Genomic DNA, 15,948 nt, shown 5'->3' with positions numbered 1-15,948 from the left:
GCACCCAGGGCCCTTTGTGGAGCTGCCCTTCTCCTTCTATGCTTTCATTGACTCCAGCCTTTTTTTCTATTCATCATCAGCATCATTGTAAACAAGCTGTCCCCTCACCACCTGTTCCCTCCAAGGCCCAGTGTCCCCTGTAAATCACTGACCTCTTTCCTCTCTAGCACTGACTGCCCCTCCACGTCCTTGTCCCTCCCTCTGTGCTGATGGGACCCTGCTCTCCAGTCCTTCCTCATCAAGCAGCTCAGTGGATGGGAATCTTAGAGTCACTGTGGTGCTTTAGAAGCAGAAACCCCCACAGAGCTTCCATGCAATTGGTACTTTGCCCTCACTGCTCAGGACTGAAACTTGTGCAGGGAGACTGGCTGGGCCATGAGCAAAGCAGCAAGAGTGAAAGGGAGTGAACCGAGGGCCTTATACATGCAAAGCAGGCACAGTACCACTGAGCCACATCCCCAAACTAGACCTTTTCTCCTGACTGTTACACTCAGAGCTGCCTCTTGCCAATGCATCCAGTGGCTTATAAGCTTCATGGGAAACCCTTTCCCCCCAGTCATGCTCTCGTGCAGCTTGCTGGTTCTTAGGGGTCACTTTGCAGCAGGGCCAGAGTCAATGTGTGGGGCAGAGAGAGTGTGTACACCCTGGACTCAAGGTTAGCTCAAAAAAAAAAAAACGGCAAGGGAAAAACTGCTGACTGGGAGCTAAATATGCAGAACAATGGGTTGGGATTCTTCTACGCTCAGATTTGTTATGTAACTGGCAGTCTCCCAAATGATGGTCTGTTCCTTCCCTCAAAATGCTGGCTAAGCCTCTTCTTTTGAATTTAAAGCTCCATGAAAGGAAAAAAAATAATGAGGAAGAAAGCATAGAAGCTACAGATGGAGTTGAGAATGGGCTTGGAGTGATAAAAGGCCAAAGGAAGGAAAGTAGCACTGTTTCTGCCTGGTTTTGAACCAGACACCTTTTGCATGTAAGGCAAATGTGATAATCACTACACTACAGAAATCAACTGCTGTCAATTTTGAGGCCTTTTTCTATAGCTTTCTCAGTAGCTGCTACACCAGCTTATTTCCCTTTGAAGAACAGAGAAACCAAAGGGCATCAAGAACTTATGTTTTTTTGAATGAGCCAAGAAAAGGGAGTAGCATTGTTCCCCTCGGGTAGCCCCTGTTCAATTCCAGGTCAGAAAGCAAAACTCTTCTGCAAGAATATCCAAAAAATATTGTGTTTCGCTTTACTTCATAAGTACAGTTGTGTGGCAATTAAATGATGACCCTAAAGTTTCATAAAAGCAAAGAACGCTAACACAATAGTGTGGGAAATATGGATATATCTGAGATAGTGGTTTGGAATGAAGGAAGCCAAAAATTGGTGGGTCAAGAGAACAGGCACTGTTTCTCCTTGGTTTGGAGCTTCTCTCACAACTACTGGAATAGAAAGCTAAGCAAATGACGCTCTATTGTTCCAAAGGAGATGGAAGTGAGGCCATTTTCTCCAGATAGAATTAAACGGTCATGTCAGGAGTGGGATTTAAAACCACATCTCTGTGCAGAGACCAGAACACCCAAAAGACAGGAAGAAAGAATCTTAAAACTAGTACTTTAGACCAGTCCACCAGCCTAGTGCTATGAAGATCTTGACTTATTAACCCTAGTTTTTATTAATACTTGATGAATTATTTAGGAAGGTCAAGATGGCACATCTCTTTCAACTCCTAGAGACCTTCTCCAGCATAGCTGATTTTTAGACACACTCACTAGGACCTAAAGTTACACGTTTCCTGGAGCTCCATGAGTTCTGAGGTGTTGTAATCTCCCTGCTCATGTTTTAAGAGAACAAAAGATGGGTGCTGGCATTCTGAGAAAGTAATGTTGAACCTCAAAATCCTGCCTTGCCTGCCAGACAGTTAAGCAACCTGCACCCACAACCTCTACCAGGATAGCATCCTATCTGGGAACAACTCATTGGTCAATAGCTGGGGGGTGAAATCTTCATTTCTTTGTTGTTCTGTCACTGTAGTCCCCTCTTTCCTATTGCTTGTCTGTATAATCTCTGTCTGGTGCTGTGACTGTTTCTGTCTGCTGTATAATTAATTTGTTGGGTGTAAACCAATTAAGGTGGTGGGGTATAATTGGTTAGATAATCATGTTACAGTATGTTAAGATTGGTTAGTTATATTTCAGTAAAATGATTGGTTAAGCTAGAGCTAAGCAGAACTCAAGTGTTACTATATAGTCTGCAGTCAATCAGGAAGTAAGGGGGGAATTGGAATGGGAATGGGGGTAGGGGAACTGGAATTATGCTTTGCTAAGGGGGGGGGGAATAGGAACAAGGACACAGACAAGCCTCTGTGGTGTTTGAGCTGGGAAGAGGGATACTGAGGAAGGAAATTGGAATCATTGCTTGCTGGAAGTTTACCCAATAACACTGAATTGGTTGCTCTCTGGTCATGTGAGAAGGTCCAGGGAATGGGAGGGTGATGGGATAAACCCTCTAAAAAGTACATCTTTCAGGGTGTGAAAAAACCCAGAACCAGTTTATAATTAAGCTGACCTAAGTCGTGGTTAGAAAGTACTAAATGAAATGAAATATTGTTCTGTCAATGTAGCTATTACAGGGATGGAAAACCCCTCCCCTCACTGTAGTAACTATCTACTCCACAGTGCTACAGCAGCATCACAGCAGCATTTTAAGTGTAGCCAGCCTCAGAGTGAGACCAGATCTGGCTCTGTGGATGCTCAGACACTAAGACAACGGCACTGACAACACATGAATGCTTCCATAATTAGCAGGATTCAAACCTGCATGGGGAGACCCTAATGGGTTTCTAGTCCAGCTCCTTAACCACTCGATGTACAGCTGCTTCACTACACAATGATTCTGTTCTCACAGAATTGTCACTTCAAATTGCTCAGACCAGCTCCCCCAGCACACTCACGGCTGTGCATTAGTATAAGTGTGTCCATGGTGAACAGCGAGAGTTCCTGCCCATTTCCCTTCCAGCTGGAGCACGATGAGAGTGTGTTCGTGGCTAATGACATTGCTATAGATTGTTGTTCATTCCCCACACTGACAATTCAGACAGTCCCTTTCCTATTCGAATCTCCACCATATCATTCCAATAGCCGGGGGCAGGATTTCTCCGGGGCACTGAAATGTTTCAGGGGATTGGTGTGTGAGCTCAGCCTTGCATTCCATCCCTGATGTTTCATCGACTAACAAAAGCAGCAGAAAGAAAGAGCTGAGCCAATATCTCACTGTCAGAGGTGAAGGTGGCCAAGTCCCTTCTGTCTGCCCATCGCCATTGCAGGAGAGAAGGGTTCACTGGAATCGAATGCCCTGGCTCAGACCAGAGACACAGGGAGGTTTTGTTGTTCATGGATCTGTGCAAAGGAAATTGTGTCTCTGTGTGAAAATGAGGAGGGAAATGAAATGTTCACATGGTGGCCCAATGCCCTAACGAATGTGGGTGAAGGACTCGGGCCGGGAAATGATTTTACAGGAGTTCGTATCAATTTATTGCCCTGATTAAAAGCTATGGCTAAAAGGCAGCCACTGTTGTTAGTACCTGAACCTGTGTAGGGACACCCAAGTAGGTATCAAGTCCACTGCCTTAACCAGAGATAGTCGATTATTTTATCAAGATCCAAATTTCTTGGTCAAGATATAGTCAATGTCTAGACTCCAAAGAAAATAATACACTGATGATAATAAGAAGAATTTAGAAATAATTTGCAGTCACTATGGGCATAACTATGATGATTGTTCCATGTTTCACTCTTTATATCTGGCACCACCGCCTTTCCCTTTCGTCTTGTAGTTTACCAAGGGTAAAACTAAACATCTCTTCAGATCCAAGGGAGTGTTTGTGTTCATTCCTGTTAGCTACACAGGGGTTTGATGTAGCTGCTTTGAATCCTCTGGCTCTGCCCTGATAAGTAACATTTCAGGGTGTCACTGAACTGAAGGAGAGAGATCATTTTTTGACAGATTACACCTCCTCTTAAAGGTGTTGGTCTGGCTGGCAGCCCTGGTTCCCAGGTCTCTCCTGAGGGAAGAAAGTTTCTGTGCAACATACCAAAACTTTTAACAGAGAGGAGGGAAAGGTGATGGCCACATAATGGGGCCAGTATCTATGACAACATGGTTCTTTTATGTGGGATGACTCTGAAGATTGACTGATCTCCACTCCCTTGGATTTGAAGAGATGCTAAGTTGTGCGCTTGGGAACCTATCAGGCTGAAGCAATTTTATGGATGGTGACACTACGATGGAAGGGTTTTTTAATGTTGTAGAAATTGTTAAAAACACTTAGCTTAAACTGGAACTGCCTGTTATTAAAGGCTGGTTTCCTCACCTCAGTTCCATAATCTCTGCTAGAAACACGCTGGGTTCTCTCCTGCCTCGGCGGGAACTACAAGGAATCATCCCCTGCTGCCCTTGGCTCCAGGCTGATTTTTCTGGGGAGGGGACGTGGAATTGATTTGTTCGCTGTTGAGAAGGGAGCCGGGCCAGTTCTCAGGGAACGGGAACTCCCAGCATCTTCCCAGCCCAGCCCAGGCTGCTGCCCTGTCCCAGCCTCTGTTCTCCTGGGGTCCCTGCATGTTTGACTCTAGAGCAGGCCGGGAGCAGCAGCTGAGGCAGAGGACAACCTGGGCCAGGGAGATAAGGAGTTTAGCAAGCAAAAAAGGTAAAATGGCAGTGGAGTATTGCCTTGGACTCGGCGGTATTTCTCCATTGATCTGTCTGCTTTGGGGCAGGGACAAGAACACGTCCTGCTGCATTTGTTATTTCAAAGGGTGGTTTAGGATTTTCATTCTCACATACGGTGCACAAAGCAGGACTCAACCTTTGGCGTAAACTAAACAAGCTGCTCACAGATTCTGGCAGCCACAATGAGCATTTGGTGTGAGAGCTCAGACCTTCCCCTGTCCCAGAGGGAAGGGGTCACCTGTGTGGGGACTGGACCACTGACCTACCCACTCCTAACTCCCAAACTTTCAGTAACTCTGTTATCAGTGCCTGTGAGTGTTATTTAAACCATAAGAAAAACCACACTGGGCTAGACCAAAGGTCCATCTAGGTCTGAATCTTGTCTTTTGACAGTAGCCAATAGCAGGTGCCCTAATAACCAATCAACAGGGCACCACTACGAGTTGAACCCAAAATCTCTTGTTTATGAAACAGCTGCTATAGCCAGCTAAGCCATGGCACGTGTGGGTGGCTGAAATACAGTGTCTGCCCACCTGACTCCCTGCCATCACCACCGGGGCCTGACAAGCTTTGCTTGTGTTTGGATTCTGCAAAGCAGAGGAGCAGGTGACATTTTCCTTACAAGTTGTGTGTGTGAGTGAATCTTTGGCCAGGTCTGCACTACAAAGTTGTTTCAGCAGAATTATATTGCTCAGGTGTGTGAAAAACACACAACCTTACCTCGGTTGGCAGCTTGTGGCTGATGTACACACTGCAATGCCATGTCTGGTGACAAAACTGCCCTGTTTTGCTGACAAAGTAAAACAACTTCGATGAGAGGCCTAGAGTTTTTTGCAGCAAACTTAAAGTGACAGAGTAGACACTGCTGTTCATTATATCACCATAATTGGCCTCTTCCAGTATCCCACAATGCCCGCCATGAACTCGCCTGCCCTGCATTCCTGCTAGAAAGCCATGGGCCCCTCCCCTTTCATTGCTCTGGGAAGTTCTGACAGCTGAGCCTGCTGCTCTGCTCCAGCAGCCAGGAGCAAATCACTGCCATGGATGCTGCTCTCTCCCGCATTGCAAACACAGAGCAAGGTGGTGGGAACTTCCTTACAGTGCGGGGGGGCCACTGGTATCCGAACTGTGACATGCTCAGAACACCCCTTCCCTCGAGGAGGCTCTTACCTTCTAAACAGGGACGGATGTTTTCTAGTAAAATCACTAAAAGGGAAGGAGAAAACTCGAAAGAGGTTCCTCTTGGCGCTCACGTCCGTAAACCCGAATACTCTCTCAATCCTCAAAGAGAGACCTGGAGAAGGAGACTTGCTGAAGCAAAGCCACAGGGGTGTCTGAGGTTTCCCTGGCCCCTCGCCCCTGTCCTGCCTGGCTGATGTCAGCATCTCTCTGTGAGGTCACCACCTCCCCACCACCTTTGACCAATAGTCTGAGGTCCTGCAAAAGGCCTTTGTGATGTCACTGCCACACCCCTTCCTTGCTGTGCTAATGTCCTGCCCCTGGCCAGGCACTTTGGAGGTTTGAGCTACTCCCTGTGGTCACCCTACTCAAGGAGCGTTCGTTCTAGGAAGCAAGCCGGCTAGACAGGAAAACATCAGATGCTGCTCCCATTCCTACAGTCAGTTTTACAGAAATTAGTCAACTTTATGGCCAGAAGAGACTATTAGAGCATCTAATCTGACCCCCTGCATATCACAAGCCTCCTGTACGACACAACAGCTACATCTGGGGCAAACACATTCCAGAAAGGCATCTAGTCTTCATTAAATGACATCAGGAGATGGTGAATCCACCACTTTCCTTGGTAGCTTGTTCCTGTGGTGAAACATCCTCGCTGTTGAATTTTTGTGCCTTGTTTGTAATATGAATTTGTCTCTTTTCACCTTCCATCCATTGGAGCTTGTTATGCCTTTCTCTGCTAGATTAAGGAGCCCTTTCATACCCAATCTTTTCTCTCCATTAAGGCCCTCCAACACTTCAATGAAGTCACCTTTCAATCTTCTTTTGATAAGCTAAACAGGTTGAGCTCGTTCAATAGCTCACTAGACGTCATTTTTCTCCAGCTCTCAGAACATTTGGTGGCTCTTTGCTGCCTCAGCTCCAATTTCACAACATCTTTTTCAAATGAGGACACCAAAGCTGGAGGCGGTATTCCAGTATCAGTCTCACTGATGCCATGCCACTTCCTGTAATGTTATTGACATAATCTGTAACTGTATAGATCACCATTGCGACCACTGTTATATATGTGCAGCCGATATTGTAAAAAGGTTGTCGTTTAAGGGTCTGTGGAGAGGTTATGATTGACTGAATAGAATTATGCTATTTCTGGATGTGTATCATTTTTTGTAGTTGACGTTATAAATATTGACTCTATGCTGCCCATATTTCAAACGTGTGCTCTGCTTCCGGGGAACACCCCAGACAAGTTGGTGTCAGTTCTGCCCAGCCTGCTTGATGGTTCATTAAGGACCATCAGCTATACAATTAACCCATTGAGAAAATGCAGATACACCTTGTGACACAGCAAGTTATGCAGGGACCTGCCTATGGACAGAACTCTAAGGATTTTCTATGTCACATGCTGGATAAAGTGTCCTTGGGACAAAGAAAGCGAAGACCACATGGCAAGAAACTATAAAATGCTGATGCCTCGCCTCCATCTTGTCTTCAATCCTGCTTCATACCTCTGGAGGGACTTTGCTACAAACTGAAGCTCTCTACAAAGGACTGAATGACCCATCCCAGCTGTGGATGGACTCCAGAGACTTGATTTCAACCTCCAGTTTATTCCATGACTGCTACAAGCCTGAACCAAGAACTTTGCCGTTACTGGGTGTGATGTGTTCAAATCCATATGCAGTTTATATAACAACCTGGTCTATGGATTGTGCCAGCTCTTTTCCAGAGCATGGTCAAGGGACCAGAGGCCTAGCAAATCGTGATCAGCTAAGAGAAAGCTGGAGAAAACAGAAAGCCTTGCTTGCTAAGATAGGCTTGGTCAGCAAATTGCCAGGTGTTGGAGCTAAGAACTAAAGAATTGTGTCTTGTTCAGAGTTGCTGATTGAACAAAGAATCCCTGTTCCTATTGTGTTTGATTCTTCTGTAGGGAACGTTCTTCCCACTGATCCAACCTTGAGTTTATGAGAAGTTGGCACATGTCAGTATAAGATATGACATCCTTCCACCACCCCTCCAAGGAACCAATGCCTGCCTTAAGACACACAAAAAACAATCTTTCTTGCCATATACTTTCACTGTTTCTTTGCTTTAACCCCTAGGAATGTAACTGGTGGACAATCAAAGGAGTTGCTCCATTCTGATGGACCCCAAATCAGAATTCAACATATATATTTTATACTACTAACATTTTATCAAAGTATTCATTAAATGTTAACTTGCTAACTTGAGACCATGGGCGGAGACATTATGTAACCTGTTAACCATTGGCTAATATGCTTATCTTGTCTTGCTGCAAAACCTAAGTTGGGGTGCGGAACTGCCTACCCTGTCACTTTCCCCCACCCATGGAAAATCTATATATTCTGTTGCAATCAATTAATTGACAGTGCCTCTGAGCCTAATAGCAAGGTGACACTCCGCCAGCGCTGTGTGCAATAAACTCCTCTGCTTGACCTCTACACGGTGTGGTTTACGTCCTTCAGAGAACAAAGAAAGAGGTGGAGGCCAGGTGACCAAGTTGCCAGGGAAAGCGAACCAAGGACAGAAGAGGGACAAAAGGGCCTGGCTGAGCTGGGCTGTTGGAAGCAAGGAGTCTGCTGGTTTTGGGACTCAAGGGAAGAGCCCAGGCTCTGAGTTTTGGGTCTCATGAAGATGGACTTTGCTGAATCTTCCTACTTCCTGTGCTAACAAAGAACTTTCCCAGGCTGTATTCCGGAGAACTAATAAACCTTCTGTTTTACAATGCTGGCTGAGAGTCACTGGTGATTGTGGAAGTTGGGAGTGCATGACTTCTTGGGGAGGGGTGTAAGGCTTTCCCAGGTGTCCTGCTAAGGTGACTCACTACAGGAAGCTCCTGGCATGGAACAGGGGTGCTGAAAGGTCCAAGGTCAGTCCCAGGACATGCTGAAGGCAAGGAGGTTTCCCCCAGCAACAGCATCCCCTGAGCAGTGTGTCATAAACAGATAGCTAAGGGTTAATGTCTCTTTCACCTGAAACACCTGACCAGAGAACCAATCAGGAAATTGGATTTTTTCAACTTTGGGTGGAGGGAATTGTGTGTCTGAGTCTTTTGTCAGTCTGCCTGCTGTCTCTGAGCTTTGGAGAAGTAGTTCTATTTTCTAATCTTCTGTTTCTAAGTGTAAGGACAAAGAGATCAGATAGTAAGTTCTATGGTTTCTTTTCTTTGGTATTTGCATGAATATAAGTGCTGGAGTGCTTTGATTTGTATTCTTTTTGAATAAGGCTGTTTATTCAATATTCTTTTAAGCAATTGACCCTGTGTTGTGTCATCTGAATACAGAGAGACTCTTTGTATTTTTTCTTTCTTTTTTATATAAAGCTTTCTTTTAAGACCTGTTGGAGTTTTTCTTTACTTCAGGGAAATTGAGTCTGTACTCACCAGGGAATTGGTGGGAGGAAGAAATCAAGGGGAGAGCTGTGTGTTGAATTGCTAGCCTGATTTTGCATTTCCTCTGGGTGAAGAGGAAAGTGCTTTTGTTCCCGGATTGGGAACGGAGAGGGGGAATCTCTCTGTGTAGTTTCACAGAGCTTGTGTCTGTGTATCTCTCCAGGAGCACCTGGAGGGGGGAAGGGAATCAGGATTATTTCCCTTTGTTGTGAGACTCAAGGGATTTGGGTCTTGGGGTCCCCAGGGAAGGTTTTTCAGGGGGACCAGAGTGCCCCAAAACACTCTAATTTTTTGGGTGGTGGCAGCAAGTACCAGGTCCAAGCTGGTAACTAAGCTTGGAGGCTTTAATGCTAACCCCCATATTTTGGACGCTAAGGTCCAAATCTGGGAATAAGGTTATAACACACTGGTGAGGACTCTGCTTGGGTTTGGTTCAGAGCTGTTCCAGAGCACTGAGCCTGTGTCAGACCCCCAGCATGTGACCTGCAGGCTCCACTCTGGCAAAGCTCCCTGTCCTGGGCTTTGGCATCTGTCATAAACAGATAGTTAAGGGTTAATGTCTCTTTTACCTGTAAAGGGTTAACAAGCTCCGTGAACCTGGCTGACACCTGACCAGAGGAGCAATTGAGAGACAAGATACTTTCAAATCTTGGTGGAGGGAAGTCTTTGTTTTGTTCTGTTCTTTGTTCTCTCTTGGGATTAAGAGAAGCCAGACATGTAACCAGATTTCTCCAATCTTACTGAAACCGTCTCTCAGGTTCCAGATAGTAAGTAATAGATAGAAAGCGGATTAGATTTATGTTTGTTTTCTTTATTTGCAAATGTGTATTTTGCTGGAAGGATATTTCACCTTTGTTTGCTGTAACTTATACTTAGGCTGGGAGGGGGAGTCCCTCTGGTCTAGGTGAAGCTGAGACCCTGTAAACATTTTTCCATCTTGATTTTACAGAGATAATTTTTACTTTTTCTTTCTTTGATTAAAAGAAAGAAAAAGTAAAAATTCTCTCTTTTAAGAACCTGATTGATTTTTTTATTCCTGTGTAAGACCCAAGGGGAGTGGGTCTGAACTCACCAGGGATTGGTAGGGGAAAGGAGAGAAGGGGGAGGAAAAGCTTAATTCCTCTCTGTTTTAGGATCCAAGGAGTTTGGATCAGGTACTTCTCAGGAAAAGTCTGGGAGGGGGAAGGGAGAGGGAAAGGTTAATTTCTCTCTGTGTTAGGATCCAAGGAGTTGGGATTAGTGTCTCTCTCTCAGGGAGAGTCTGGGAGGGGAAGAGAAGGGGGGGAAGGTGAATTTCTTCTCTGTTTTAAGATTCAAGGAGTTTGAATCACAGTATCTCTCAGGGTAACCCAGGGAGGGAAAATTCTGGGAGGAGAAAGTAGGGGGATTGTTTATTTCCCTTTGTTTTAAGACCCAGGAGGGTTGGGTCTTAGTCTCCCCAGGGAAGGTTTTGGGGGGACAAGGAGTGCACCAGACACTGCAATCTCTGGTTGGTGGCAGCGCTATCAGATCCAAGCTAGGAATTAAGTTTAGAGGGGTACATGCAGGTCCCCATTTTCTGGACGCTAAAGTTCAAAGTGGGAAAGAGACCCTGACAGCATCACTAGCCTCTGCTTAATGATTAGGGGTCAGTTTAGGGCTGTGATTCCCAAAATGTGGGGCATGCCTCCTAGGGGGGCACAGAGGAATGTTCATGGAGGCACCGCAGGGTTGAGCCAGCCCCCATGGAGAGCAGGGAGGGAGCCCCACTCAGCCCCACTCTGTTCCAGCTCTTCGCCCACCCTACCCTCAGCCTGAGCCCCTGGCCCAGCTGCGACCCCCTTACCTGTGTCTGCACCCCTCTCCCCAGCATACCACAGCCCCCCTCCCAGCCCTGGTTCTCGACCGTGGCTTCCGAGGGCCCACAGCCATGGATAAGAAGATACAGTGTGAAATGTTTGGGGACCACTGGTTTAGGTTGACGTCCTCAATTGCTTCTATGCAGTCCAGTAAAAGCTATTCTTCACCCACCTACCCCTCCATCAGAACGGACTAGATATGTTCTGCTGCCATTCACTCATGCAGGAAGGATAAAAACATTTCATTCCACTCAGGGCTAAGGTGATTTGTAACCCACCACCATCCAAAACTGGTCATTTTGGGGAAGCGGCCTCATCATGCTGCATAGCTAGGCAGAGCAGTGGTGTCTATGCAAACACAGTCTGTTCCTGAAGTCTTTCCCCCAGCTCCTCACTAGATGTGAGGGGAGAGCTCATTCAGCCCCTGCTTCCGCTTAGTATTTAAAAACTCCAAATTGTCCTTATCACTGCTGCCCTTAGATTTTTCCTCCTGTCCCTTTTTTTAACAGTTCAGATGAGGTGGCCAAGTGGTTATGGTGATGGATTGCTAATCCATTATGCTCTGTATGCATGGGTTCAGATCCCATCCTTTTCAAATGCATTTAGTTTTCACCCCTCCTTTATAGACAACCATATCCCCCTTTGGTACAATAACAGATCCAACAATATTACTTCTTGCAAACAAAAACCTTCTCAGAAACTCAGACCCCCCTCCTTGCTTTAAATTAAATGTCTAAATCCCAGATTTCTAAAAAAAAAATTTCTCTTGTCCTGTATTTCTTAGTTTTTATCTCAAATGGTAACATCCTCATCATTTTCCCCAAACAGCCTGGGACCTTCCCAAATCGTTAAAAGACCCCCATCTTGAGCAAGGCCACAACCGTGAACCAGAGCTAGTGTCTAGGCCATGCTGTTCTGAAGGAGGCAACTCAAACATTTTCTCCCTGCTTCCCTTGGCAAAGTCTGACTGAGAAAACAAAATCTCTCAAACTGAAAATTTTCTGCTGAAAAACCAATACTAGTCTGTTTGGGGACTTTGATTTGAATGTATTATTATTATTCTCTTCTGATTTATCTCAGTTCAGTGTTTGTCCTCCAGCTGTGTTTACAGGTATTGAGTTGTGGGGGAGAGAGGCCAAGTCATAATGTCTCTACCCCCCTTTCATAGTTTCTTCCAACTTGCTAGGAAATACCTTTGCTACGACTGAGTCTAGCAGTGTCCATTGTCTCCGTGCTATCTCGGAGACTTCTGCATTGTACACGGTTCCTGGGATAGTCCTTGGGAGTGTGGATACCTTCAATGGGCCAGCAGCGAGTCTGGCTCCTCCATTGTCAAAGCTTGTGGGGGGCATTTCCCAACCTCATAACATATCTCAGTAATGCACACATAGCAAAACTTCATAACTTCCCAACCAATGCTAGCACACACAATCCGTGATATTAATGTTCAACAGATCAAGACTTTTGACATCATACCTCACCAGGCAGACTTTGTACAAACCATGTCATCATTATATGAGAATGGTGAATATGGGGCTTCCAGGGTGCTGCTTTGAGCACAGTGTGCCACACCTGGGCTTCCATTGCAATGGAGACGTACCCATAGAGTTCATCTCTCCTGGGATAAAGATGGCAGCATGACTGGCCTGGGTCATCTGACTTGGGCTCATGGAGCTAAAGCTGGGGGGCTAAAAACTGTGGTTCAGATATTTGTGTTCACACTGAAGCCTGGGTTCAGAAACCCTCACCCCTTGTGGGGTCTCAGAGGTTGGGCTCAAGGCCCTATGTCTGGACTGTAATTTTACAGTCTTGCAGCCCAAGCCCCATAACCCTGAGTCAGCTGACCTGGGCTTTGAGACAGGTGCCCTGGCTGTTTTAATCACAGTGTAGACATAACATTAGCCTATGTCTCCACTGCAAAGAAACACCCTCAGCTGGCCCATGTCGGATTAATCTGGATCATGCAGCTAGGTCTGGAGTAAAGTTGCAGTGCACATGTCTCGGCTCAGGCTCAGTACCCTGCTCTAGGAGCCCAGAAGGTTGGGCAGGAGTTTAGCAAGTGGAAATGGTAAAACCCCAGAGGTGTATTATCCTGGACTCATGGCAGTTCTCCATTGGTCTGTCTGCTTTGGGGCAGTGACAGAATCACGTCCCGCTGCATTCGTTATTTCAAAGGGCGGTTTAGGATTTTCATTCCTAGAAACAGTGCACAAAGTAGGTCTCAACCCTGGATGTAACCTAAATGAGCTACCCACAGATTCTGGCAGCCACAATGAGCATTTGGTGTGAGAGCCCAGACCTGCCCCTGCCCCAGAGGGAGGGGGTCATCCTTGAGGGGACTGGACCACTGACCTATCAGCTCTTTTCACCCAAACTTTCAGGAACTCTGTTATCAGTGCCTGTGAGTGTAATTTAAGCCATAGGAATAACCACACTGGGATAGACCATTGGTCCATCTAGCTCCGAATTTTGTTTTCTGACAGTAGCCAATGCAAGGTGCCCCAAAAGCCACTCCCCAAGGCACCACTGGAGTTGAACCCAGAATCTCCTGTTTGCTAAATAGGTGCTTTAACCAGCTAAGCCATGGTGCCTGCTGTTAGTGAAAGCATCCTGTCTGCCCACACCTGACTGTCTGCCAACCCCCACAGGGGCCTGACAAGCTTTGCTTGTGTTTGGATTCCGTAAAGCAGAGGAGCAGGTGACGTTTTACTCCCAAGCTTTGTGTGAGTGATTCTTTGGGCAGGTCTACACTACAAAATTTGGTGGATGTAACTACATTACACAGGAGTGTAAAAAATTCACACCCTCTCGAGCAATGCAGTTATATCAACTTAATCCTGATGCAGATAGCGCTGTGTGAACAGGAGGGCTTCTCCCAGCAACACAGCTTGGGGAGGGGCTTGGTTAGTGAAGACCCAGAGAACAGGTGGCCCATGACTCGTGCATGTGGGGAGGCTGGACGTGAGCGCTGGAAGCTCCCTAGAAGCTAGTCTGCCTCTTGCTCACTCCTCTCCTCCCCTAAGACCTCCTTGCCTGCTGCTCGTGCCTCTACACCCTCTGCCCCAAAGTCTGCTCACCACCCACACCTGTCTGCCCCTCCCCTGAGACCTGCTCTGTCCACCACCCACACCTCTTTGTCCCCTGTCCTGTCCACCACCCACACCTCTCTGCCCCTCCTGTGACATACATCCTGCCTGCCACTCACGCCTCTCTGCCCCTCCCCTGACCTGCACTGCCCACCACCAACACCTCTCTGCCCCTCCCATGACACCCGTCCTGCCTGCCACCCACACCCAGCCCACCGCTTGCACCTCTCTGCCCTCCCCTGAGACCCGCGGTGCCCACCTCTTTCTTCATGCTGCTGTTGTTATTCCATGAAACATCAAGGATACAATAAAGAGCTGAGTTTACTCCAGGGTGAGGGAAGAAAAAAACCACCAACCGCCTGGCAAAGCTCAGTGCCCCAAAGAAAACCTGCCCCCTGCTATCGCAATCACATATATTCTGGGGATATGACAGGAGAGGGACTGTCTGAATTAAGACAGGCCCCAGGGGATGGGGGAAGCGGCAGGGGAAGCACTGGGGGCAAGCAGGGAAGTGACTCTCCACAAGCGGTCCCTCCTCAGCCCATCTCTGCCCCCCTGTGTCTGTGGCTGCCAGTGCTGCTGGCCCCACTGACATCCCCCCCCAGCTATGGCTCCTCTCAGGAGCAGCTGATCTAGCTCCAGGAGAGCATGTGCCCCCGGGGTTATAAATTCAGCATTTAAAATAACGTTAAATATGAAAAAATGTGTTTTGAATTGATGGGGGAGGGGTCGCACTCGGCACCTTGCTTTGTGCAAGGGGTCACCAGTTCAAAAAGTTTGAGAACCACTGGGTTACACAGGGAAAGAGCAAAGAGAGACACTGAAACAGGACTGCAGGGGAAATACCTGGGGAGAGGAGTTCCCAGCTCACAAATCTTCCCTGCTCCATTTACTGCCCCATCCCTGGGTTGTATCGCCAGTGCCGAGAACATCCCAGATCCCCCTCTCTGCCAAGGGGGCTTGCACAGGTAGTTCCTTCTGCCAGGCCTCTGCCTCACTGAATAATCGCATAAATTCACTGGTGCTTCTCCCTCCGCCCCCGCTTCTTTCTGTGACCCTTCTGCCAGTTGCAGTCGGCAGCAACATGGCCCAGGGTTCAATATCTTGGGGATCCTTTATAACAACACAACACAGAGCCCGCTCGAGCCCCCACCCAGTAACCTGGGACAATCCCACACCACTCCTGGATGTCTCTAGAGGCAATACTTCCCCTCGACAGCACCGAGTCTGAGGCTGTGTCTACACTATCAGTGCCAACAATGGGTTCTGCTCGAGAATGATTCACAGCAGTGCGGCCCGACACATGTTCATTTTCATCTTCTGAGTCAGGAAACCCACAAAAGCCTCTTCTTTTTTACTGAGGCAGGCAAAAATAAGGTGACACTAAATTATTCTGATTGCTAAAAGCAGGTTTAGGGGATTATGTATTTTTGAAAAAAGAAATCCATACTGATCCTTCTAACTAGCAGCATGAGATAAAGAAAAGAACACGGACAAACCTTGTCAGTAACGGCTAATGTCTTAAATGGGAAATCAGCAGCGGGCTGTAGCTGGGGGAGCGCACAGTCTGAATTTTTGTGACCCGACCCCAGCCCCCACCCCCACATAGCAGTAGGGCTTGGCACTCTCTGTGCATTGGTGTGGTGGCTGAGTGGTTAACCAAGCAGGAACAATCCAAGGAGGTTCTCTGACTTGGTTTCACTCCCGAGGAGATTCT

The 15,948-nt window shown here is 47.0% G+C and overlaps 1 non-coding gene across 1 annotated transcript; it reads right to left on the bottom strand.

Annotated features, from left to right (window-relative positions):
- Positions 1-936: 936 nt before the first annotated feature.
- Positions 937-1,009, bottom strand: TRNAV-UAC. The gene has a single exon. It is a non-coding gene; the product is annotated as a tRNA-Val (tRNA).
- Positions 1,010-15,948: the final 14,939 nt, after the last annotated feature.

This window comes from Gopherus evgoodei, chromosome 6 (assembly GCF_007399415.2).
Source record: "Gopherus evgoodei ecotype Sinaloan lineage chromosome 6, rGopEvg1_v1.p, whole genome shotgun sequence".
NCBI classification, from domain to species: domain Eukaryota; kingdom Metazoa; phylum Chordata; order Testudines; family Testudinidae; genus Gopherus; species Gopherus evgoodei.
Note: the sequence above shows the minus strand (reverse complement) of the source record. Positions and strands in the feature narration are given on the sequence as shown.